Genomic DNA, 27,451 nt, shown 5'->3' on the forward strand with positions numbered 1-27,451 from the left:
AATCAGAGTGCCACCAGACTGGTAAAACTGTACCTCAATAAGACAACAACAGTGCCCTGATTATCCGCAAGAGAAGGTGTCAATTATATTCATCCAAAAGTTCTGCCACCAGAATGGTTTATAAATGTCTTTAAACAGTTTCAAGCAAAGTGATCCCTGACTAGTAAAACTATTTCCCAAGAAGACAATCAGAGTGCCCTGGTTATCTGCAAGGGAGCTTTTTCTTTGATTTTCAAATATTTTGTTTTGTGAGTTTGGTGTTTGCAAATCTGAATCATATATCTTTGAGTGTGAAAGGGACGGATCTTTATAAACTAAAGAGGACGTTTCAGTAGTATACCACACAGGGGGTAGTGTGGGTAACTCTAAACACAACTCAGAGTAGGTGAAAGGGGCTTAAAGCATAAAAGGGAAAGTGTCTGTACTCAACACACAAAGGAAGTGTGAGCAACTCAGAGTAACACAAGGGAAAGTATCTACTCAACACACAAAGGAATTGTGAGCAACTCAGAGAAATACAGGGGCAATTTGTCAGTACTCAACACACAAAGGAAGTGTGAGCAACTCAGAGTAACACAAGGGAAAGTGTCTGTACTCAACACACAAAGAAAGTGTGAGCAACTCAGAGTAACACAGGGGAAAGTGTCTGTACTCAACACACAAAGGAATTGTGAGCAACTCAGAGTAACTCAAGGGAAAGTATCTACTCAACACACAAAGAAATTGTGAGCAACTCAGAGAAACACCAGGGAAATTTGCCAGTACTCAACACACAAAGGAAGTGTGAGCAACTCAGAGAAACACCAGGGAAATTTGTCTGTACTCCACACAAAAAGGAAGTGTGAGCAACTCAGAGTAACACAAGGGAAAGTTTCTGTACTCAACACACAAAGGAAGTGTGAGCAACTCAGAGAGACATGGGAAAATTTGTCGGTACTCAACACACAAATGAATTAAGTGTGAGCAACTCAGAGTAACACAAGGGAAAGTGTCTGCACTCCACACAAAAAGGAAGTGTGAGCAACTCAGAGAAACACTGGGGAAAGTGTCTGCACTCCACACACAAAGAAAGTGTGAGCAACTCAGAGAGACACGGGGGAAAGTGTCTGTACTCCACACACAAAAGAAGTGTGAGCAACTCAGAGTAGCACAAGGGGAAGTGTCTGAACTCAACACACAAAGGAGGTGTGATGCACCCCTGGCACACCCTGAAACAATGAATAATCTACAAAAACAATAAACTAATAAATAAACAGTCAAATTTTGTTTGACTCCTAAGAATTAAGACAATTAAGTGTCTCCTATTTCAGTCATGCAACTCTGTATTTTGATAAAAGATTTGGCATTTCCAGAAGACCATGGCAGGCACAGCAAGATTTTGTGCTGTGTTTTAAAAAAAAATTAAGGCTGTGAAAACCAAAAAACATACGAATCAGATATTGCATGCCTGCTAATTGCTGATATATGAGATGGGCAAAAGTTCCCATGCCGGCTCCACTCTATGGCAACCAAGTTTGTCAACTCCATACATCAGCATACATCTAAATTTTGCGAGCTTAATGAATGTGCTACAATAGCGAAACATTCTTCCAACTCAGCCCTATACAACGTTTCAGTTTATAAACTTTATAATTCACGACACAAAGTAAAAGTATGAGCCACTCACCACAGTGGAAGTGGGAGAAATTCACAACACAAGATGGATGTGCAAGAAATTCACAACACAGGGGAAGTGCAGAATTTCACAGGGGCAATCGTGATCAATTCTCAAAAAGGGAAATTGTGAACAATTTACCACACAATTAACAGCGTAAAATCTATACCTGTAATCTAAAACTAAATACAAACTGTACAAAAAGGTTGAGGCAACGATGTTGATGGTTGTATGATGGGCTGCAAACTCCTTGTGATTATCCGACACTCTCTGTCTGGATTTAGTTCATCTGCAGAAGATGGAAAAAAGGGAACAGGAACAAGATTTAACATCTTTGTTGATATAGCAATCATCATTTAATAAGGCAATGGAAACATATATGCGACTCAATGATTTAGGCACACCAGGGTAGAACTCTTAGTCGCACAAGTACTCTTTGGAGTTTATAGTAAATATAGCCTCACATTATGCTTCTTTACTACAAGCCATGATAAAGAGGCAAAAATTGAAAGATTGCAAAGGTTTCTTACGCTAGTAACCAAGGAATACCAGGGTATTAACCCAAACTACTTGGGTTTTCTTAGAAATATGAAATATGTTTGTCTCGAACCAATAATGTTAACATACCTGTAAAGTTGACTGATTGTTCAAGGCAGAGGTACTCCCACTGTGAATGAAGATCTGAAACTCTCAACTGTCTGGATTAGTTGATCTGAGTAAATGAAACAAGGTTAGAAAACGAGTTTAAAAGCCATGTACAGATATTCAAGAGCAAATTCATTTGAATCTATAGACCATGTAACCTGTGACATCACAACATGTTTAAAGAAGATCCATCACCGAGGCTGGACTTCTATTACTGCAGGCATGATTTGTACATGCAAGAAAACGTTCTATGATAACTGTAATGTCTGATTTTTATCAACCTTTGATATGATACCCCCTGATACCTCATCTAACACAAGTGGGAATTTACGAGACAAAATAATACTAATAATAAGTTGGGAGGCTATCCTTACTTGCAGCTAAGAGCTGAATTGAGAAGGACGTGGCTACAATGTACGAGAACAAGCATGCAATGGCACCTTTGGCAGCCAGCCACATCAACCCATTGTAACCACGGAGCAGACAGAGATCGAAAGTGTGCCATTTCTTTCCTAAGGGAGAAAAACCAGATGGTCTGGAAAACCCTTGTGGCATAGTCGAGAACCAACGCACAACTCAACTCACAAACGGCCCTGGCCGGGTATCGCACCAGGGTCACCTTGGTGAGACGCCAGTGCTTTACTCGCAAGCCAACCATGTCACCCTGAGATAATGTTTAAGTAGGGGTGCATCATACCTTTGATGGTATTATTATATTAAGATCTATGAAGTCTCTCCTCAAGGAGTATGATGGGTCTCTGTCTGGGAGTAGGGTTGATTCTGGAGAAGGCTTGATGATGAGCAAGACAGTCAGTTGACTCTTGAGGGTTCACTTCTCCAAGGGGTTCACTTGCAAAGGACGACCCAGTGGTCTGAGTTCATCGGGGTGCCTCTATAAGCATCATCTCAGGAATCTGTTTTGTCATGGTCATGCATGGATCCTGTTTGGACAGAAAAGAAATAAAAACAATAAATACATGCAGGGTTACAGTCTTTGTCAAACAATTGTGGAGGCAGCGTTGTGCGGTCTTTGAGGCAGCGAGAGGCAGACGGTGAGTTAGGAGGGCGCCACCATGCGGCGGAGTTCGGTTATGCCATTCTAATGCCTCCGTCGCTGGTCGGTTGCTTTTCCGACTTCCAATTACAGGTAAACTTTCTTCTTTTTGCAAGTGTGATTTAAATATATAAACTTTAGGGCAATAAACCGGGTATAACAAACATCATTTAGATTTATCCATCAGCCCATTCAAGCTCTGGATTGTATTTTATTTTTCAGTAATTAAAGTTCAGTCAAAGTTGTAAAGTAGATAAAACTGTCATGGCGCCGTCCATAGCAACGTACAGCGCTCTGCTCGTACATGAGCGTTTATTTACACGAGCCTGAGGTTTATTGTATGTGGTGAATTAATTCCTGTATAGATGCATCTGTGAAATGGGTAATTTACAGTACAGTTATACGTATTAAGTCTAAGTTGATTGAGCAATGTGGGCATATTTTGACGAGTTAATGGTGATCCATAGTCTAGTTATGCTACAACAGCGCCCTCTACGTCATTGGTAGACTTGTCAAATTGGTACATGTATTGACATAGTGTGTTAATTAGCTTGCCATTGTGTATTATTTGGAGAAGGTTGTCTATTGTTATTAAGCTGATGACTTTAAGACTTTAGAATAAATCTATATTGTTCTGATAATTCTTAAGGGTTTTAGGACAAGATGATCTGGATAATCCCATGTATATTGTTTTGACTGGTAGAAACTAACTGTACTGCTGGATATAATTGTTTAATACAGGTCTTACAGATACAGGTGTATATTTCAAAACAGAAGGGTTGCAAATTAATAAATTGAGATTTGCATTATTTCACAGTCAGTATTTTACCTAATTGGATAGATTTGAGTGGACACACACTGCATGTATTTATCATACTAATGATTTCTTTTATTTTCTCTTTTCTCTTTTACTTGTTAATTGTTTACTGTTAACTTTGGATGCCATTCTAATGCCTCCGTCGCTGGTCGGTTGCTTTTCCGACTTCCAATTACAGTTATCAAATTAAAGAGTCAATCCGAACCCACTGATGTTTCGAGGTTTCAAATTATTTTAGGCCTCGTTTGTCACCCCCTCCACACGTGTCAGAAGTGGGATTGACTGCTGTAATTTCAAAACAACAAAAGCGATGTTGTAGGCATTGAATGGTATCAAAGTTTGTCCAGTCCTGTGTGCTGCTGGTCTTGTGAAAATCAGCTGTTGAAATGAGTGCTACTGTAAAAAACAGCAAGGATGGTGGAAAGTCTCTTCGTTTCCCTCTTCAGCAAGGAAAGCTCTCGCTACAGTCGCTGGAGGACTATTTCGAGGGTGCCATCGGCGTCACTTATATCGATAAGGATGGTGAGGAAGTGGTGCTACCCAAGGTAGACAACATGATTCTACCCCCTGAAGACAGCTGGGAGGACCATGTTTACTCCGTCGTTATCAGAGAGCAAAAACCACAGATATCTCCTTCAACATACAGCCCCCAGTCTCACACATGTCGTGATGGCACCTGATCGGAAGCTTCACACCTTCGAAGGCAGAGAAGATTCCTCCATAAAATCTGTTACAGTAGAAGAATTTGTATCATCAATGAAAAACGCATTCCAACGATACAACGTGCCACTTGACCAGAGGGGACAGTTTTTGCTGGATTACTTGCGTGCCGGGCCAAAGATCGAAGTAAGGTCCCTCCTCTCGGGTGGGAAAAGCGCCCAGGATTGTTTGGAGTATCTTCAGTCCTCATACGGAGAATCACTTACGAGTGGGGAACTACAACGCCAATTCTTGCAACGCCGACAACGCCAAGGTGAGTCAATCCGCCAGTATGCTATTGACTTAGAGAGACTCTTTCATCGATTGCAGAAAAAGGATCCAGGCCTGTACAAAACCCCTGACACAATCATTAAGGAACAATTCGTGGATGGGATCGAGACAGAGGGACTGCGTCACTCATGCAGGGATCTCCTTGACCGAACTTCCGAGATTACATTCTGTGAGCTGAAGAACTGGGCAGTGAAGAGAGATGAACGCGAACATGCTCATCATCAAACGACACCTCGAAGTGCATCCGCTCTGCAGGTTCAAGAAAACTCAAGAGACAGAGTCACCTGTTTGGAGGAACAGATGAAGAGAATTCTCAACAAACTAGATGCCATTACGAGTCATGCCAATGTCTCCTTCCCCAGCAGCGGGCCCCAACACTGGCAGGGCAGACCCGAATCTCCATCCCCACCCAGATGTTACAACTGCGACCAGTTCGAGCATTTTGCTCGTAATTGCCCGGCCCCTCGCCGCCAGCCAAGAAATGTTTTCCCGACACACCAGACACCTCCCCAGCAGTCGTATCCCGGTCAGCGATTCACCCAGAGCCATAAGAATGAGATGGGAAACTAGCTCCCTTGTCTGTTTCGAGCCAGACAGCCAGGGGGAAAAGTGACGGCTTGCTTAACTGTAATACAAGAGAATTTATGACCAAGGCGACTGCTGATTGTTTTACTGTCAATGCACTCTTTGGTGAGCAACAGGTGCCTTGTCTTTTGGACACTGGTTCTATGGTGACAACTATCACCAACAATTTCTACGTCACACACTTCAAGCCAAGAGGTATACAACTGATGAGCGTACCAGAGTATTTCCAGCTGGTATCAGCCAATGGCACTTCCATACCATACACTGGAGTTTTTGAAACCAACATCTCAGTCTTTGACATCACTGTTCCATCCAGGGTGGTGCTCGTCATTGAGGACTCCCGGGTATCACCCATGGCATCAGGTATTATTGGAATGAACGTCCTGAAGGAATGTTGGAGCAAATTCATGACATCTAAGGGACAGACCCATCTGAAGAAGATTGAGCCACATGACAATCACAAAGTGTGGGAGAGTGCAATGCAGACAGTGCAGAAACGTGAAGAATTTACATCGAACCAAAATCAGATTAGTAGAGCATATCTCCGTCGGGGACCAGCTGTATTAATCCCTGCCAAACAGATGATGATTTTACAAGCCTCAGCCAGCCCGGGTCCAGATAACACAGCGTAAGTTGCAGTATTGGAATCTGGTGAATCATCTAATCTCCCCAATGGTATTCAATTGAATAGGTCATTAGTCAGTGTCCATGGGGGAAAGTTCTCCTTCATTGTAGCGAATGACACAGATCGAGATGTTGTCTTACCAGGTCATACCTGCATCGGTACTCTATATAATGGAGAACTCATTACACCAGAGGACGAAACCCACGAGTACAACATGAAGCAAAACCCAGTGAATTGTTCTTCGATGTCTACGTCTGACAAAAATGATACACCGTCATTGTTGCATGATCTGAAGTTGGGAGATCAATTTTCACATGAAGAAGCTTCAAGATTTGAAAAGCTGCTCCAGAAGTATGACAGTGTATTCTCGAAAAACGATGGTGACTTGGGCCACACTGACACCGTCAGACATCGCATTGATACAGGTGATGCCTCCCCCATTAGACAGCGATACCGGTCACTTCCACCATCACAATACAAAGAAGTCAGGGCACACATCCATGAGCTGCTTGACAAAGGGATCATCCGAGAAAGCTCAAGCCCGTGGGCATCCCCGATTGTAGTCGTGCGAAAAAAAGACCACTCAATTCGCTTATGCGTGGATTACAGGAGACTTAATAGTTTGACGACGAAGAACGCATTTCCGTTGCCCTGAATCAATGAGTCTCTTCAGGCCCTTGGGAATGCAAAGTATTTCAGCACCATGGATCTGACGTCTGGATTCTACCAAGTTGCCATGGAAGAGAGTGACATCCAAAAGACTGCCTTCACAACGCCTTTTGGGCTGTGGGAGTACACCCGTATGCCCTTCGGCCTCTGCAATAGTCCAGCAACGTTCCAGAGGTTGATGCAGCGATGTTTTGGTGATGAAGCCTTGCAGAGTCTTTTAATATACCTTGATGACATCATAGTATATTCCGCTAGTTATGAGGAACATCTACAGCGTCTCGAAATGGTATTTCAGCGGTTACAAAAACACGGTTTAAAGCTGAAACTTTCAAAGTGTGACTTCTTCGAAACTCAAGTGAAATATCTTGGACACCTTATTGTGGCAGGAGACGGGGTGAAGCCAGACCCTGGGAAGATTGCAGTAGTAAAAGACTGGCCAGTGCCAACAACTGTCACAGATCTGCGATCGTTCCTTGGCTTCACTGGATTCTTTCGCAAGTTCATTCACCGATATTCTAGCGTCACTGCACCACTTCTCAAATATCTCACAGGGACATCGCGTAAAGGAAAAATCAGAGACGGACAGAGGAGAATAGAGCTTGACGAGGCGGCACATTCGGCGATACAGTCACTAAAGTCAAAGTTGATTGAAGCCCCGGTGTTGAGGTTTGCAGACTTCTTGCTACCATTTACAGTGGAAACAGATGCAAGCAGTAAAGGGCTTGGTGCCGTGCTCTCACAACAACAACGCGATGGCTCAAAGTCAGTGGTAGCCTATGCCTCACGATCACTAAGACCAGCGGAGAAGAACGATAAAAATTACTCGGCATTCAAGTTGGAGTTGTTGGGCGTACGCTGGGCCGTGTGTCAGGCATTCCGGGATTACTTGTTTGGAAACAAGTGCATCATTCTCACCGATCACAATCCCCTCAAATACTTGGATACCGCAAACCTGAGTGCAGCTGAGATGCGGTGGGTACAGCAGTTGTCAGCATTTGACTTCAAACTAGAATACCGTCCTGGACGAACGAATCAAGCGCCAGATGCCCTTTCGCGACTTGACACACGACCAGTTGATGCAGCTCTCAATTTACAGTCCACCCCAGACGCTGAGCTATCATCTTGTACCATCCGCGCCACTTGTGGTCCAGTTGGTGTAACCACAGAATTTCCTCAGATGTTGGCCCATCAAATCCAAGTAACTACCGACGAAGGCAGCCAAAGTTTACCGGGCTATTCTGCAAAGATGCTGAGAAGTTTACAAGATGAAGATTTCATCCTCCAACGGGTCATCCCCAACGTAAAGAGACAAAGACGACCATCAGAACAAGAGAGGCAGAACGAACCAAGTGACGTTGTTTCAGTTCTTAAACATATGAACCAACTCTTCTTCAAAAATGAAGTCTTGTACCGACGTTCTATATTGCAAGGAGCTGTATGTGTGAACGATTGGTGACCCCTGCCCGACTACACGAGGAGATCCTGACTCTTTTTCATGATAATGCAGGACACTTTGGCGTAAAGCGAACCCTGAAGCTGATACAACCCCTCTTCTACTGGCAAAGAATGGAAATCTTCGTCCACACTTGGTGTCACCAGTGTGAAAGATGCAGTGTAAGCAGATGCCCTACTCGTGCTACTCGGCCCCCACTGGGAACTCTACGTGCCACAGCTCCCCTTGAGGTAGTGGCTATGGACTTTACTGTACTGGAGCAGTCATCTGATGGGTATGAAAATGTACTTGTACTCACGGACATCTTCACGAAGTACACTTGAGCAATCCCTACAAAGGATCAACGTGCACAGACTGTCGCCAAGATGCTGGTGAAACATCTCATCATACCATTTGGTGCTCCATTGCGTCTGCATTCTGACAATGGAAAGTGTTTTCTCGCTCAGGTAGTGCAGGAACTTTGCACGTTGTATGGCATCGGACAGTCCCACACCACACCATACCACCCCCAGGGCAATGGGCAATGTGAAAGATTTAACAGAACGCTCCATAACTTGCTTGTTGCCCTGCCAACCCATAAGAAGACAAGATGGACTGACTCTATTCCTCATTTAGTGACAGTCTACAATAACACAAAACATTCTAGTACTGGTTACGAACCCTTCTACTTGATGTTCGGGAGGAATGCTCACTTACCCCAGCACCTTGTTCTTGGAGTGGATCGTTCTCAACTCAGCGGCGTCAGTGCTGGCTCCTTCGCTAAAAAGCATTGTGAGAATCTTGATAAGGCGCGGGCCCTTGCTACAGCGAACTTAGACAAGAAGGTAGAATTAAGAACTTCTGCATTTGAGAAAGATGTGTTTGAGAGGCCCCTTTGTATAGGAGAATTCGTATTAGTCCGAGACCGATCTAACAGAGGAAGGGCAAAGATTCAGGACTATTGGGAAACCGACCCATACATCCTTTACAAAGGACAACCAGTTTATGTGGTGCGAAACTCAAGTGGACGACAAAAAGTGCTTCATCGCTGTGAGCTGAAACATTGTCCTTGGGATGCCACACCCCCAACCACCCCGAGCACAGAAGACGATAACACTATTGATGGTGTAACCTCATCATCAACGAGCGATGACAACTGGGGAGTGACACTAACCCTTCCCAAACAGCCACCATCCAACGCCCCCATACCAGCCCCCTCTCCTTCAGACGAGCCCCTCTTGCAGTAGTTCCAGCCCCCTCTCCTTCAGACGAGCCTCTTGTAGCAGTTCCAGCCTCTTCTCCTTCAGACGAGCCCCTTGTAGCAGTACCAGCCTCCTCTCCTTCAGACGAGCCCCTTGCAGTAGTTCCAGCCCCCTCTCCTTCAGACGAGCCCCTTGTAGCAGTTCCAGCCTCCTCTCCTTCAGACGAGCCCCTTGCAGCAGATCAGCTCTGTGCACCAGGTGAGAACTTTATCCTCAGAACTACCCATGACATCTCATCTGTGGAAGGACCACAGATGTCACCAACTGACACAACTGGGAGTGCTGACACGACTACCGAAGCTACGGCAGCCGCAGGAGTGTCAAGGAAACCGAGACGCTCCAACCGCACGACGAAAGGAAAACCCCCAAGTATAGGTACCAGTTTTCTAATGTTGTGCGCTTATTAACTCAAGTCAAGGATATGATGGCAGCCACTACTGAGAAAGACTTGAGTAGCTCAGATACAGACTAATTATCAGTATGAACTATTGCTGCTCCAATACCCAATTACATGTGGAGACAGAACTGTATTGGAATGTGTGACAAAATGTTGTTGTATTTATCACTGGAATAATTAGAACAGTTAAGGTGAGGAAGCTCAAAGGACCCATGGGCATTTCAACCTTGCTTAGTTTTCCAAAATTGTGATAATAATTGTATGTGCATTTATCTACTCACTAGTAAAGTCTTGCCAGAACAGTTGAGTTGAGAAGTTTAAAGTAGAAGTTTAAAGTAAGAGTTTAAAGTGAGGAGTTTAAAGCAGTTGTGTGTTACTCTTAAAGGTGTTGTATTTAACTGTTAACTTGTTTGACAAAAGTTTTTAAGTGTTTTAAAGTTTAGCGATAAAGTTTTGATTTGTCGTCGGGGCGACGACAAATTTGTGTGGGAGAAGATGTGGAGGCAGCGTTGTGCGGTCTTTGAGGCAGCGAGAGGCAGACGGTGAAATAGGAGGGCGCCACCATGCGGCGGAGTTTGGTTATGCCATTCTAATGCCTCCGTCGCTGGTCGGTTGCTTTTCCGACTTCCAATTACAGGTAAACTTTCTTCTTTTTGCAAGTGTGATTTAAATATATAAACTTTAGGGCAATAAACCGGGTATAACAAACATCATTTAGATTTATCCATCAGCCCATTCAAGCTCTGGATTGTATTTTATTTTTCAGTAATTAAAGTTCAGTCAAAGTTGTAAAGTAGATAAAACTGTCATGGCGCCGTCCATAGCAACAGCGCTCTGCTCGTACATGTGCGTTTATTTAACACGAGCCTGAGGTTTATTGTATGTGGTGAATTAATTCCTGTAGTTAATGCATCTGTGAAATGGGTAATTTACAGTACAGTTATACGTATTAAGTCTAAGTTGATTGAGCAATGTGGGCATATTTTGACGAGTTAATGGTGATCCATAGTCTAGTTATGCTACAACAGCGCCCTCTACGTCATTGGTAGACTTGTCAAATTGGTACATGTATTGACATAGTGTGTTAATTAGCTTGCCATTGTGTATTATTTGGAGAAGGTTGTCTATTGTTATTAAGCTGATGACTTTAAGACTTTAGAATAAATCTATATATTGTTCTGATAATTCTTAAGGGTTTTAGGACAAGATGATCTGGATAATCCCATGTATATTGTTTTGACTGGTAGAAACTAACTGTACTGCTGGATATAATTGTTTAATACAGGTCTTACAGATACAGGTGTATATTTCAAAACAGAAGGGTTGCAAATTAATAAATTGAGATTTGCATTATTTCACAGTCAGTATTTTACCTAATTGGATAGATTTGAGTGGACACACACTGCATGTATTTATCATACTAATGATTTCTTTTATTTTCTCTTTTCTCTTTTACTTGTTAATTGTTTACTGTTAACTTTGGATGCCATTCTAATGCCTCCGTCGCTGGTCGGTTGCTTTTCCGACTTCCAATTACAGTTATCAAATTAAAGAGTCAATCCGAACCCACTGATGTTTCGAGGTTTCAAATTATTTTAGGCCTCGTTCGTCACCCCCTCCACACAATCATACAGTGTTGTAAAGCATTCTTAGTCTCAGCATGGAGTAAAAGTCTCTGGGCTGGATTTCACAAAGGTAGTCCTAACTTAGGACTAGTCCTAGGCAATGCTAAGAGATATGACCAGCATTGCCTAGGACTAGTCCTAAGTTAGGACTACCTTTGTGAAATCCACCCCAGAGTGTTTTTGATTATCGGAGTGTAGTTTCGAGTCCAAGCAGTGGCACTTGATCATGCAGTAGGTGTTTTCCTGGCTGATAAACTTAGTTAGGCGGTAGACCATTCAAACTGATAGTTAAGTGAAGCAAACACATTTATGCATCAGGCAATTACATCAACACAAACCAAATTGATACACACTGTTTTTCCCCCAAACAGAGGACACTGGCCAAAATATACCCTTCAAGGCAATTTTACAGCTTGGAGGTAATTGGCAAAAATATGAGTGTCATCGGCGGCTGTCACCAGTAGCGAGGTTGGACATCTCATGTTTGAATGGGAAAGGGAAATAATTGTTTATCTTACCTTTGGTTCCTTGAGATTGCCAGTGTGTTCATGTTTGGGGCTCGAACGGAGGACAATGGGTTAATTCTTGAGTGGAGTAGGGGTGTCTCTCCTGAAGGCTTGAGCAAGAGGAGTGGTCGACTCTTGACGGTTTGCTTCTCCAAGGGGTTCACCTGCAAAGGACGACCCAGTAGTTTGGGTTAATCAGGGTGCCTCTCAAAAGCATCATTTCAGGACTGGTCATGCATGGATCCTGTTAGGACAGAAACAAATTAAACAATAAATACATGCAGAATTACAGTCTTTTGCCACGCAATCATACAGTGTTGTAAGCGTTCTTAATCTTAGTTTATGTGAAAGGTTTGATCATAATTTTAATTAAGCGGTTAAGAGCACGGGGCCCAATTTCATGTTTATGCTTACAGCAGAATTTTGCACTTACGATCACCATTCCCCGCGTGCATGGCAAGCACCATTCTGGGCTAGATGTGTAAGAGAAAAAAATATGCCTAGGGATGGAGTACGAACGCACACAAGCCAACACGCCCTGCCAACCTGTGACATACACTTGATGTAAGCAAAGAATTCCCCGCTTCTGCAGGCGCCAATTCTTTGCTTACGATAAGCAGAGTCATGAAATTGGCAGAGTCATGAAACTGGGCCCTGGACTCATGGCTCTGGCATTTCTGAGCATTAATGTTTGTTGGTTTGAGGGCCAGCTATGGCACTTATGTCTTTGACCAAGATACTTCACCATAATTGCTTTTGTCTCAACTTGCTTGTGATTGGCGAAATTTGAGTGAGCAGGTCTCCCATGTTTGAATGGGAAGGGGACCAAACAATGTTTATCATACCTCTGGATTCTGGAGATTGCCAGCGTTCACGCTTGGGGCTTGGACAGCGAGTCGGTTGACTCTATAGCAGAAGATGATTCAGATGTTCCGCAGAGATTGACACTGCTGCACGATAATTACAGAGGGGTGCCTTCTAACTAAGGAACGGCTCAGGTTCATGTTTCATCGCTGATGGATTTATCTGATGAGCCCAAAAGGAATGAATGACTTATAATATGTAGGCACAATTTAATTACAGTATGTAACATGCTTTTCCATGGGTCTTAAAAAACCTGTATAAAAGAATGAGTTACAAGTAAAACAACTAGACATTAAGTGTTTGTGAACAAACACGAAGCTGTTCCGTGTTGTTTTGCTTGGATTATGTGCTTCATTGCCCAAGGAATATATAACTGAAAAAAGGTTTCAAAAAAGTTGTGTAGCTCTTGTTATAAAGTCTTACTTCCCGGTTGACACGTAAGTAAAGGTCAACATGGGCCCACAGCTACCAAAGATTAATCTGCAATGCCAAGGAGACTATAAAATCGGTTGTGTAGATTTTGATATATAGTCCCACTTCCGGTTGACCCAGAAGTAGAGGTCAACTAGGGGTCACAGTTTTCCAAAGCTAATATCTATTGCCTTAGAGTCTATAACTGAAGTTTGAACATTAGCTTTTTACTTTTTTAGATATGGGCTCACTTCCGGTTGACCCGGAAGTAAAGGTCAACATGGGGTCAAAGCTGTTTCAAACTAATCGTGAATGCCCAAGGAGCCTATAACTGAACAAAAATTGATAATCTGTTGTATAGTTCTTGAGATATGGTCCCACTTCCGGTTGACCTGGAAATAGGGGTCAACTTGAGGTCACGGTTTTTTAAAGTTAATATTTTATGCCTAAGGAGTTTATAACTGAAAATATTTTGAAAATCTGCTGTATAGTTCTTGAGATATGGTGACACTTCCGGTTGACGCGGAAGTAGAGGTCAACTTGAGGTCACAGTTTTTTCAAATTATCTCCAACCCCCCAAGCAGTCTTTAAAAATAAACAGTTGAAATGTCGGCCGTGAAGTTCTTGAGATATGATGCTGCAAAGATTTCCTAATTAATATGCAAATGAGGGTCACTGGTGGTTAATTAATAAAGAATTTTATTATGTTTTATGATAGGAATTAAGCTAAACATCCTAAAGCTTCCATTTGATATTATTTTACATGTTTAAAAACACATAATTAATTTGTAGGATACTCCTTTATTTTTCTACTCCTGCCGATAGGGGGCGCTCTTATGAGACGTTTCAATTGCACAATTTTTGCACGGTAATGTCTGTATCTGATTCTGTATTTGTATGTGTACGTCACAAAGCCCAAAACTGTCATAAAATGTCAAGCTATAATTTCCCCTATAGAACACTGCCCAGTTTTATGGCTCTATCTGCTTCAACCAAACTCTGCCCATTTATTATACAACCACCATTCTTCGCTACCTGTTCAGGCGCTGAAATATCTGTGCAATTAGTTCAAAGCAAAGATTACATATGAAAAGCTTCCCCGCGCACAAACAAAAATATCCCTGCCAAGCTGTGAAATATGCAAGCTTGGAAAGCACAAAAACAAAAGAAATCCCTGCTATAAGCAGTCTATTTCGCTTGACGTAAGCGCAAAATTCAATTCTTCTGCAGAGCACTGAATCTTTTTCATTAAGCAAGTTCGCATCATGACTCGACTAGTCGCACCTCAAACCTAACTACGACACGTGTCGACATAAAATACAGATTCTCAAGATTTGTGCCGCTTTGTGCCGCGAGGGCAATATTAATTATGTTGCGAATGGGTGTGACTAGTGAATTTTACTACTCGACTAGTCGCACCTCAAACCTGACTACGACACTTGTCGAGATAAAATACGGTTTCTCAAGATATGTACCGCTATATGTGCCGCGAGGGCAATATTAATTATGTTGCGAATGGGTGTGACTAGTGAAATTTACTACTCGACTAGTCGCACTTCAAACCTAACTCTGACACTTGTCGTGATTAAGTACGGATTCTCAAGATTTGTGCCGCTATGCCGCAAGGGCGATATAAATAATGTTGCGAATAGTAGTAAGCAACACAACTGGTTCACCAAACAAGTCGTCGGGACAAATTTTTAATTATGTTGCGAATGGGTGTGACTAGTGAAATTTACTACTCGACTAGCCGCACTTCAAACCTAACTATGACACTTGTGGAGATAAAGTACGGATTCTCAAGATTTGTGCAGCTATGCCGCAAGGGCAATATTAATTTAAGCAACACAACTGGTTCACCAATCAGGTATATAGTCGGGACAAATTTTGTAGTCGATGTGTGGACACGATTATAACGGGAGTAGAGAAAAACAGTAGTCGCGACTCAAATAATAATTTGTAGTCGCGACTTTATCACCAAGCACACTAGTCGCCCCTGCCTACTTTTGTTTAAAGTAAACCACGGTTTTTCCCGCGAATGAAATCAAATTTTTAAGTCACTGTTTTCGCAGTGAAAGTTTCGCAGGAGTTGAGCACAATTAGTCAACTGTAGCAAATTTTTTGATGCGAATTGTGATGTGAAGAACTCATTCCCTGCTAAGCTGTAAAATACGCTTAGCGTAAGCACAGTTCCCTGATTACGTAAGCGCTGCGATTCTTTCCTTTAAAAGCCATTGGCCCAGGACCAAACTACATAATAGCTTTTTAAACACAAAAGCAGCTTAACCATATGCCTCATGTTCAAGTTGTAAATCCAGGTTCTGCTCAATTTCTGCACTTTTTGTAAAGCAAAATGTGTTCCCTGTTTATTATAAGCAGCTTTATAAAAACTATGAGCCACTCAACCAGTAGAGAAACGTCAGCATAATAAAATCTCTGCTTTTGTATTCCTGTCGAAGAGTTTTTGTTTGTCACGGTCTAATTTCCGAACAAAACGCGAAATACTAGAATTAGTTTAGGCAAATGGTCCCCGGCTTGAACAAGGTGACTTTACCCGTAAATAACTCCAAATCCCGGGCGGTCTATTTTCGTCGTCCACGCTCGTTGCCTGAAATGAACCCGGTCCACGACGCACCATGCTCAGGCTTGTCAAATTTTGGGAACAAGTTTAGACTTGTGCTAGTCGGTGACTGTAAGAAATCTTTGTTTATTGAACAAAAAAAAACGCAATAACACCGGTCGAAAATGGGATAAGGACTTGGTCAAATCAACAATTTACAATTTTGACTTTTCAAATCTAGTTTTACGCCGTACCCATGATCTTTGAAAAAACTTCCCCGGAAATACAAGTTTTTAAAAATAATTACACTGTTTCTATAAGTTCTGATGCTTTTAAAATGACCATCAATAAAATATATCTTAATCTAAAGCAGTTTTGGGAAGTGTACAACGTGTAATTTAATTTTAATTGAATAAATTATGTTTCCGAAAGCTGGGTTTGTTTACACTTCAAGAGCCATTGTGTTTGTGCACAGACACAAAACGTGAAATACATGACGTCATGGTGACGTCGTCCAGAATTTTATGTCAGAAATCACATTAACAGGACCTGACTAGTGTATAGCTGAAAAAAGTTTCAGGATTGGCAGTCTACTTTTTGAGATATGGTGTTAACTCGGTTTGCTAATTAAATATTCATAAGCTTAATTAAGGCTTATTAAATAACAATTTTAATATTTTTTACGATAATAATTAAGCTTATGTTCTAAGCTTCAATTTGGTATAATAAACTCGCTCTTTCGTATTATGGTTTAGGAGATTAGGCTGCCACAAAAACGTGTACAAACGCTATGGGATTTTGGGAGAAACAAAGAATAATAATAATAATAATAACTAGACATTAAGTGTTTGTGAACAAACACGAAGCTGTTCGGGTTGTTTTGCTTGGATTATGTGCTTCATTGCCCAAGGAATATATAACTGAAAAAAGGTTTCAAAAAAGTTGTGTAGCTCTTGTTATATAAGGTCTTACTTCCCGGTTGACTCGTAAGTAAATGTCAACATGGGCCCACAGCTACCAAAGATTAATCTGCAATGCCAAGGAGTCTATCAAATCGGTTGTGTAGATCTTGATATATAGTCCCACTTCCGGTTGACCCAGAAGTAGAGGTCAACTAGGGGTCACAGTTTTCCAAAGCTAATATTTATTGCCTAAGAGTCTATAACTGAAGTTTGAACATTAGCTTTGTACTTTTTTAGATATGGGCTCACTTCCGGTTGACCCGGAAGTAAAGGTCAACATGGGGTCAAAGCTGTTTCAAACTAATCTTGAATGCCCAAGGAGTCTATAACTGAACAAAAATTGATAATCTGTTGTAAAGTTCTTGAGATATGGACCCACTTCCGGTTGACCAGGAAGTAGGGGTCAACTTGAGGTCACAGTTCTTTAAAGTTAATATTTTATGCCTAAGGAATTCATAACTGAAAATATTTTGAAAATCTGCTTTATAGTTCTTAAAATATGGTGACACTTCCGGTTGACGCGGAAGAAGAGGTCAACTTGAGGTCACAGTTTTTTTCAAATTAATCTCCAACCCCCAAGGAGTCTTTAAGAACAAACAGTTGAAAAGTCGGCCGTGACCCAGCAGGCACAAGTTGGTCATAGTAACGTTAAACCGACGTCACATCTCGACGTCGGATGACGGTCGGCTCATGGTTCTATGTGAAAGTTTGTAGGACGTCTGTTACCGACCATTACCGACGTCTGTTACCGACCATGGTACAACGTAATTTTTCCGACCACAAACCGACGTCGACAGACGGTCAATAAATAAACGTCATTTTGACGTCGGCAAATTTCCCAAAACATGACGTCAAATCCCGACGTCGGATGATGGTCGGTTCATGGTTCTATGTGAAAGTTTGTAGGACGTCTGTTATCGACCATGATACAACGTAGTTTTTCCGACCACAAACCGACGTCGGCATATTGTCAATTAATGACATCGTTTACATGTCATTGGAATACCCCAAACCTGACGTTACATTATCTACGTTTATTATTTATTAGTTAATTGATTTTTAATTATTAACATTATCAATTAATACAATGCATACTTACAATCCGCTTGATCTCCCTTCGTTGACCTCTAGTCACCGCACCTATTATACTATTCAATGGTACTGCATGTGTATATATACCGATCGGTTTCAAGAATTTTGCATTCATGGGTGTTATAGATTGTAATTAAAACTTTGTAGTTTTAATTAATATTTTGGAAATAAGCTGTCAAATTTAGTTCACACATTTAAGTTATTACAAAATCTATTGATATTTAACACATGCAAAACAAAACATGTGTTTGTAGTATCTAATTACCGCTTAATTTGTTGTATAATTGTTGCAGTATGTAACCACATCTAAGGCTGACCTCAAAATTTGCATAATATGCAAATGATGTCGTGACGGTAAATTGCCGTCACAAGCTAACCATAATATGACGAAATACTGATGTACATATTATGACGTCATAATAACGTCACAGGTTGACCAAAATATAATGACGCTACTAACTGGTTATGATACAAACAATAATATGACGTTTGTTTATGGTCGGCTTATGGTAATACAATTATGGTTACAAAGGGACATACAAAAAACGTCTATGCAACGTCTGCTCAATGACGTTACTATCTGGTTAAAATACAAACATTAATGCAACGTCTTATTATGGTCAGACTGTGGTAATAAAACGATGGTTAGACTATGACAATAAAACTACGTCTAAGCAACGTCTGATCAATGACGTTACTATTAAGTTATAAATCTACCTAAAATGTAACGTTCATTTTCGGTTACATTTTAGTTATTATAGTCATGACCATCTTACGACGTCCATACGACGTTATTAATTTACGTTTGATTCTTGTCGCCAATCTGACGTTGTATTTTAGTCACTTTTTGGTAATCTGACGTCGCGACTCAAAATCAACCATAATATGACGTCAGAAAGACGTCGTGTGCCTGCTGGGGAAGTTCTTGAGATATGATGCTGCAAAGATTTCCTAATTAATATGCAAATGAGGGTCACTGGTGGTTAATTAATAAATAATTTTAATATGTTTTATGATAGGAATTAAGCTAAACATCCTAAAGCTTCCATTTGATATTATTTTACGTGTTTAAAAACACATAATTAATTTGTAGGATACTCCTTTATTTTCCTACTCCTGCCGATAGGGGGCGCTCTTATGAGACATTTCAATTGCACGATTTCTGCACCGTAATGTCTGTATCTGACTCTGTATTTGTATGTGTACGTCGCAGAGACCAAAACTGTCATAAAATGTCAAGCTATAATTTCCCCTATAGAACACGGCCCAGTTTTATGGCTCTGTCTGCTTCAACCAAACTGGCCATTTATTATACAACCACCATTCTCCGCTTACTGTGCAGGCGCTGAAATATCTGTGCAATTAGTTCAAAGCAAAGATTACATATGATTAGTTTCCCCGCGCAAAAGCAAAAATATCCCTGCCAAGCTGTGAAATATGCTTTATGTAAGCGATAATATCTGCGCTTCTGATGTGTCAATTCTTTGCTTATGCAGTGAAGCAGAGTCAAATTGGACCAGTTTCACAAGATTTCCCCTCATGTACTAACAATCTTTTTTGAATTCAATGCTTCTGCAGAACACTGAATCTTTTTCATTAAGCAAGTTCCCATCTTGACTCGACTAGTCGCACCTCAAAACTAACTACGACACTTGTCAAGATAAAGTACAGATTCTCAAGTTTTGTGCCGCTATGTGCCGCAAAGGCAATATAAATTATGTTGCGAATGGGTAACTAGTGAATTTTACTACTCGACTAGTCGCACCTCAAACCTGACTACGACACTTGTTGAGATAAAATACAGATTCTCAAGATTTGTGCCGCTATGTGCCGCAAAGGCATTGTTAATTATGTTGCGAATGGGTGACTATAGTGAATTTTACTACTCGACTAGTTGCACCTAAAACCTGACTATGACACTTGTCGAGACGAAATACGGATTCTCAAGATTTGTACCGCTATGTGCCGCAATGGCAATATTAATTATGTTGCGAATGGGTGTGACTTGTGAAATTTACTACTCGACTAGTCGCACTTCAAACCTAACTAAGGCACTTGTCGAGATAAAGTACGGATTCTCAAGATTTGTGCCGCTATGCCGCAAGGCCAATATAAATTATGTTGCGAATAGTATATAGTAAGCAACACAACTGGTTCACCAAACAGGTAGTCGGGACAAATTTTTAATTGCGTTGCGAATGGGTGTGACTAGTGAAATTTACTACTCGACTAGTCGCACTTAAAACCTAACTATGACACTTGTGGAGATAAAGTACGGATTCTCAAGATTTGTGCCGCTATGCCGCAAGGGCAATATTAATTATGTTGCGAATAGTAGTAAGCAACACAACTGGTTCACCAAGCAGGTAGTCGGGACAAATTTTGTAGTCGATGTGTGGACACGATTATAACGGAGTAAAGAAAAACAGTAGTCGCGACTCAAACAATAATTTGTAGTCGCGACTTTAACACTAAAGCACAGTAGTCGCCCCTGCCTACTTTTGTCACAAGTAAAGCACGGTTTTTCCTGCGGATGCAAATCAGATTTTTAAGTCACTGTTTTCGCAGTGAAAGTTTCGCAGGAGTTCACTGTAGCAAACTTTTTGATGCGAATTGTGACGCTCAAGAACACATTCCCTGCTAAAGCTATTAAATACGCTTAGCGTAAGCACAATTCCCTGATTACGTAAGCGCTGCGATTCTTTCTTTTAAAAGCCATTTGCCCAGGACCAAACTACATAATAGCTTTTTAAACACAAAAGCAGCTTAACCATGCCTCATGTTCAAGTTGTGAATCCAGGTGTTCTGCTCAATTTCTGCAATTCTGTAAAGCAAAACGTTTTGTCTGTTTATTATAAGCAGCTCTATAAAACTGAGCCACTCAACCACCAGAGAAACGTCAGCATAATAAAATCTCTGCTTTTGTATTCCTGTCAAAGAGTTTTCGTTTGTCATGGTCTAATTTCCGAACGTAACGCGAAATACTGGAATTAGTTTAGGCACGAACAAGGTGACTTTACCCGTAAATAATTCCAAATCCCCGGCGGTCTATTTTCGTCGTCCACGCTCGTTGCCTGAAATGAACCCGGTCCACGACGCACCATGCTCAGGCTTGTCAAATTTTGGGAACAAGTTTAGACTTGTGCTAGTCGGTGACCGTAAGAAATCTATGTATATTGAACAAAAAAACGCAATAACACCGGTCGAAAATGGGATAAGGACTTGGTCAAGTTAACAGTTTTACAATTTTGACTATTCAAGACAAGTTTTACGCCGTACCCATGATCTTTGAAAAAACTTCCCCGGAAATACAGGTTTTTAAAAATAATTACACTGTTTTTATAAGTTCTGATGCTTTTAAAATGACCATCAATAAAATATATCTTAATCTAAAGCAGTTTTGGGAAGTGTACAACATGTAATTTAATTTTAATCGAATAAATTATGTTTCGGAAAGCTGGGTTTGTTTACACTTCAAGAGCCATTGTGTTTGTGCACAGACACAAAACGTGCAATATGTGACGTCATGGTGACGTCGTCCAGAATTTTATGTCGGAAATCACATTAACAGGACCTGACTAGTGTATAGCTGAAAAAAGTTTCAGGATCGGCGGTCTACTTTTTGAGATATGGTCCTAACTAGGTTTGCTAATTAAATGTTCATAAGCTTAATTAAGGCTTATTAATTAACAATTTTAACATTTTTTACGATAATAATTAAGCTTATGTTCTAAGCTTCAATTTGGTATAATAAACTCACTCTTTCGCATTATGGTTTAGGAGATTAGGCTGCCGCAAAAACGTGTACAAACACTACGGGATTTAGGGAGAAACAAACAATAGCTGTTCCGACTGGATCGGAACAGCTAATAACATTTTTGTCCGATTGTTATTGACATGTGATGAGCTGAAATCTTAGTATGACCATGGGTAACAATAACAATGAAATTGTTCACATCCAACCCATTTTGGGTGGGTGTGCGGTACAGGCGTGAATAGCGGGCATCATAAGCGGACAGCACGCTTGTCTTGTCGTGTAACACCCCTTCTACAAAATGGTTTAGTCCAATTTGGTCGTGGCTCGGCAGTTCGGCAAGCCAGTAGGCTGGTGCCTGCGGGTACAGCGCTTGGTGAAATAAAAAACTAAGGCGTTTTAATATGGGGCGCCGTCTGTCAATTAATTGTTTGGCATTTTTAAGGCTTGTTTTTACCATGGTTTACAGCAATTAGATGTAAACCATAGAAACTGCTGGCAAATCCTGTTATGGTTTACATACCAGTAAAGTATTTGTTGTGTATAAGTTTATGGTTTACAAACCATGACAGACAAAAAACATTTGCAAATCGTGGTTCATAAACCAAGAAAATTTACGCATCTTAAGAAACATGGTTAATAAACCATAAAAACTGAAGCATCAAATTCATGGTTTACAAATCATGGTTTATAAACCATGAAAATTGAGACATCTAAAAAACATGGTTTATAAACCATGAAAATTGAAGAATAAAAATCGTGGTTTACAAATCATGGTTTATAAACCATAATTCAAATGAACCATAAAATCATGGTTTGTGACAATGGTTTATAAACCATGAAAATCGAGACTTCTTAAAAAACATGGTTTATAAACCATGAAAATTGAGACTTCTTAAAAAACATGGTTTATAAACCATGAAAATTTACACATCTCAAAAACGTTGTTTGTAAACCATAAAAAAAAGTGCAATTACAAATCATGGTTTACAAACCATAAAAATGTGCACTCATAAATCTTGGTTTACAAACCATAAAAAGCGTGCACTCAGAAATCATGGTTTACAAACCATAAAAACGTGCACTCACAAATCATGGTTTACAAACCATAAAAAAACTCCACTCACAAATCATGGTTTATAAACCATAAAAACGTGCACTCACAAATCATGGTTTACAAACCATAAAAACGTGCACTCACAAATCATGGTTTACAAACCATAAAAAACTCCACTCACATATGGGGCGCCGTTTGTCCATTAATTGTTTGACAATTTTAAGGCATGTTTTTACCATGGTTTACAGCAATTAGATGTAAACCATAAAAACTGTTGCCACATCCTGTTATGGTTTACATACCAGTAAAGTATTTGTTGTGTCTAAGTTTATGGTTTACAAACCATGAACATACAAAAAACATTTACAAATCGTGGTTCATAAACCAAGAAAATTTACGCATCTTAAAAACATGTTTTATAAACCATAAAAAATAAAGCATCAAATTCATGGTTTACAAATCATGGTTTACAAACCATGAAAATTGAGACATCTAAAAACATGGTTTACAAACCATGAAAATTTAAGATAAAAATCGTGGTTTACAAATCATGGTTTATAAACCATAACAAATGAACCATAAAATCATGGTTTGTGACAATGGTTTATAAACCATGAAAATCGAGACTTCTTAAAAAACATGGTTTATAAACCATGAAAATTGAGACTTCTTAAAAAACATGGTTTATAAACCATGAAAATTTGCACATCTCAAAAACGTTGTTTGTAAACCATAAAAAAAAGTGCACTTACAAATCATGGTTTACAAACCATAAAAAATGTGCACTACAGAAATCATGGTTTATAAACCATAAAAACGTGCACTCAAAAATCATGGTTTATAAACCATAAAAACGTGCACTCACAAATCATGGTTTACAAACCATAAAAAATGTGCACTCAAAAATCATGGTTTATAAACCATAAAAACCAGCACTCACAAATCATGGTTTACAAACCATAAAAAATGTGCACTCAGAAATCATAGTTTATAAACCATAAAAACGGCGCACTCACAAATCATGGTTTACAAACCATAAAAAATGTGCACTCAAAAATCATGGTTTATAAACCATAAAAACGTGCACTCAAAAATCATGGTTTATAAACCATGAAAACGTGCACTCACAAATCATGGTTTACAAACCATAAAAACGTGCACTCACAAATCATGGTTTACAAACCATAAAAAATGTGCTCTCAGAAATCATGGTTTACTAACCATAAAAACGTGCACTCACAAATCATGGTTTACAAACCATAAAAAAACTTCCACTCACAAATCATGGTTTACAAACCATTAAAAAAATGTGCACTCACACAAATCATGGTTTACAAACCATAAAAAAGTTGCGTACACAAATCATGGTTTACAAACCATAAAATTCTATTACGATCGTCTCTAAAACCTCCTTCCCAACTCTGATCGGTTCCCATTTCACCCCCATTTCCCCCCATGCCACGTGCGAGCCAGCAATATGCAATTCACCGCGTGTGTCAATGCTGTGATCAATGCACCGTGTGTGTAATGCTGATGCAATAATTATGGTGGCCCTGAAGGGACATCGCATATCGTAAATGTGTGCGCATACGTATGCAATGTCGTGAAACAATTCGCAAATATGTGCGCACACGAATGCAATGTCGTGAAACAAATCGCAAATATGTGCGCACACGTATGCAATCTCGTGAACCAAATCGTGAATATGTGCGCACACGAATGCGATTTGTTTTGCAATGTCGTGAATTTTATTGCATACCATGTTGCATACCATTAGGATGATGTCATAGTTGTGGATAATTTGTTACCGATCTAGGGAGTACTGTGGCGCTACAGCAGGCTCCCTCTGTAAAGCATGTGTATACCCAGGAACTTGGCACCAGGCCAAGGAAGACCATCCGCCTCGCTTGCCTCACAACAAAGACTACTGCTGCAATGACTACCGCTTATCTCACTGTTGGAAAGAAACCCCCCAGATTATTAGATATTTTATTCAAATGCAACATGGTATGCAATAAAATTCACGACATCGCAAATAATATTCGCAGACGTGTGCGCACATATTCGCGAATTGTTTCACGACATTGCATACGTGTGCGCACATATTTGCGAATTGTTTAACGATATTGCATACGTGTGCGCACATATTCGCGAATTGTTTCACGACATTGCATACGTGTGCGCACATATTCGCGAATTGTTTCACGACATTGCATACGTGTGCATTGATCACAGCATTGACACACACGGTGAATTGCATATTGCTGGCTCGCACATGGCATGGGGGGAAATGGGGGTGAAATGGGAACCGATCAGAGTTGGGAAGGAGGTTTTAGAGACAATCGTAATAGAATTTTATGGTTTGTAAACCATGATTTGTGTACGCAACTTTTTTATGGTTTGTAAACCATGATTTGTGTGAGTGCACATTTTTTTAATGGTTTGTAAACCATGATTTGTGAGTGCACGCTTTTATGGTTTGTAAACCATGATTTGTGAGTGGAGTTTTTTTTATGGTTTGTAAACCATGATTTGTGAGTGCACGTTTTTATGGTTTGTAAACCATGATTTGTGAGTGCACGTTTTCATGGTTTATAAACCATGATTTTTGAGTGCACATTTTTTATGGTTTGTAAACCATGATTTGTGAGTGGAGTTTTTTTTATGGTTTGTAAACCATGATTTGTGAGTGCACGTTTTTATGGTTTGTAAACCATGATTTGTGAGTGCACGTTTTCATGGTTTATAAACCATGATTTGTGAGTGCACGTTTTTATGGTTTATAAACCATGAATTTTGAGTGCACGTTTTTATGGTTTATAAACCATGATTTCTGTAGTGCACATTTTTTATGGTTTGTAAACCATGATTTGTAAGTGCACTTTTTTTATGGTTTACAAACAACGTTTTTGAGATGTGTAAATTTTCATGGTTTATAAACCATGTTTTTTAAGAAGTCTCAATTTTCATGGTTTATAAACCATGTTTTTTAAGAAGTCTCGATTTTCATGGTTTATAAACCATTGTCACAAACCATGATTTTATGGTTCATTTGTTATGGTTTATAAACCATGATTTGTAAACCACGATTTTTATCTTAAACTTTCATGGTTTGTAAACCATGTTTTTAGATGTCTCAATTTTCATGGTTTGTAAACCATGATTTGTAAACCATGAATTTGATGCTTTATTTTTTATGGTTTATAAAACATGTTTTTAAGATGCGTAAATTTTCTTGGTTTATGAACCACGATTTGTAAATGTTTTTTGTATGTTCATGGTTTGTAAACCATAAACTTAGACACAACAAATACTTTACTGGTATGTAAACCATAACAGGATTTGCCAACAGTTTCTATGGTTTACATCTAATTGCTGTAAACCATGGTAAAAACAAGCCTTAAAAGTGTCAAACAATTAATGGACAAACGGCGCCCCATATTTTAAGTGCTTTTTTTTTAAAGGTGTTTTTTAATACAACTCAACCAAAATGCCGTACAAGCATCATGTATGTATATTGAGTGTGTGGTGAAAGTTTCTAGAGTGTAGTACAAAAGAAACTTTAGTTATTGATGGCGAACGGTCGTAAAACTTTCACCTATCAAGGAGGTCCAAAATATTTAGACCCCTTTATTTTTCATAAAGCTCACACGGGGGACCCTTTGTTTCTACTTCTACTAGAGTAGAAGTAGTTTTCAATTCAAGATACCTTCGTGTGTTATTGCCACAAACAGCTAATGCTTATTTCATAAGTGTTGCGGTCATGGTCATCCAATCCGAATCCAACCAAAACAAAAATTACAAACTGACAATTAATAAAAAATAAGTTTGTTAAATTAAACCCAGAATGCAATGCGAATTAATTATAGAAAATGTGTCTTTTTTTTATTTTTGAAGAAACAAACTAGAGGCTACAGAAAAGCTTGATTTACATCAGAAATAACGATTCAAAAAAGAAACCAAAACTTACCAGAATGTTCCTTAATACTTGTAAAATATGTGGCTTAAAAGGTGTAATTTTTGATTGTGTTCCAGTCGACCGGCCTGGCAATTTGTCTACGTGTGTAGCGCCATCTTTTGGAAACGACCGCATAACATCTCGGTTAGAAAAAAACACCTACGCCGCGGCGGGATCTTCAAGTTCCTAGTAAAAACTACATTTGTGTTGAAAAATTAATCCAAAGCGATCTTCAACTTCTGTCAAATAATTTAGCTTGGATTGCTGATGCCTATATTTAAACGCAAAAACTTCTTTATTTTCACAGCAAAATCTAGCAGGCGGAGGAATATTTCCCGAAGTAAATTTGGGACCTAACACTTTCACCACAGGGGCGTTTTGTTATATTTACAACACCCCAGCAAGAAATAAAATGGCCACCGCTCTCCAGCCACCCAGAATGCAATGCGAGTCATCGAACTATTGCCTCTACTTAATTTGGCAGAAACAACTTGGTCAAAGAAAACAATTTTTTTAGTCACCATTTAAAGGA

The 27,451-nt window shown here is 39.9% G+C and overlaps 1 protein-coding gene, 1 long non-coding RNA gene and 1 pseudogene across 2 annotated transcripts in view; 2 read left to right on the forward strand and 1 right to left on the reverse strand.

Annotated features, from left to right (window-relative positions):
* LOC139951246 (macrophage migration inhibitory factor-like) overlaps positions 1-27,451 on the forward strand; it is a 103,400-nt gene that overhangs the window by 40,970 nt on the left and 34,979 nt on the right. The window lies entirely within an intron of this gene.
* LOC139951484 (uncharacterized) lies at positions 1,783-27,040 on the reverse strand. Its single transcript, XR_011787782.1, has 6 exons — positions 26,932-27,040; positions 13,107-13,287; positions 12,274-12,505; positions 2,997-3,240; positions 2,282-2,366; positions 1,783-1,943 (listed from the first exon to the last, which is right to left on the reverse strand). It is a non-coding gene; the product is annotated as an uncharacterized lncRNA (long non-coding RNA).
* On the forward strand, positions 4,557-5,730 carry LOC139951792 (uncharacterized; annotated as a pseudogene).

The sequence above is a fragment of the Asterias amurensis genome, chromosome 19 (assembly GCF_032118995.1).
Source record: "Asterias amurensis chromosome 19, ASM3211899v1".
In the NCBI taxonomy this organism is placed as follows: Eukaryota; Metazoa; Echinodermata; class Asteroidea; order Forcipulatida; family Asteriidae; genus Asterias; species Asterias amurensis.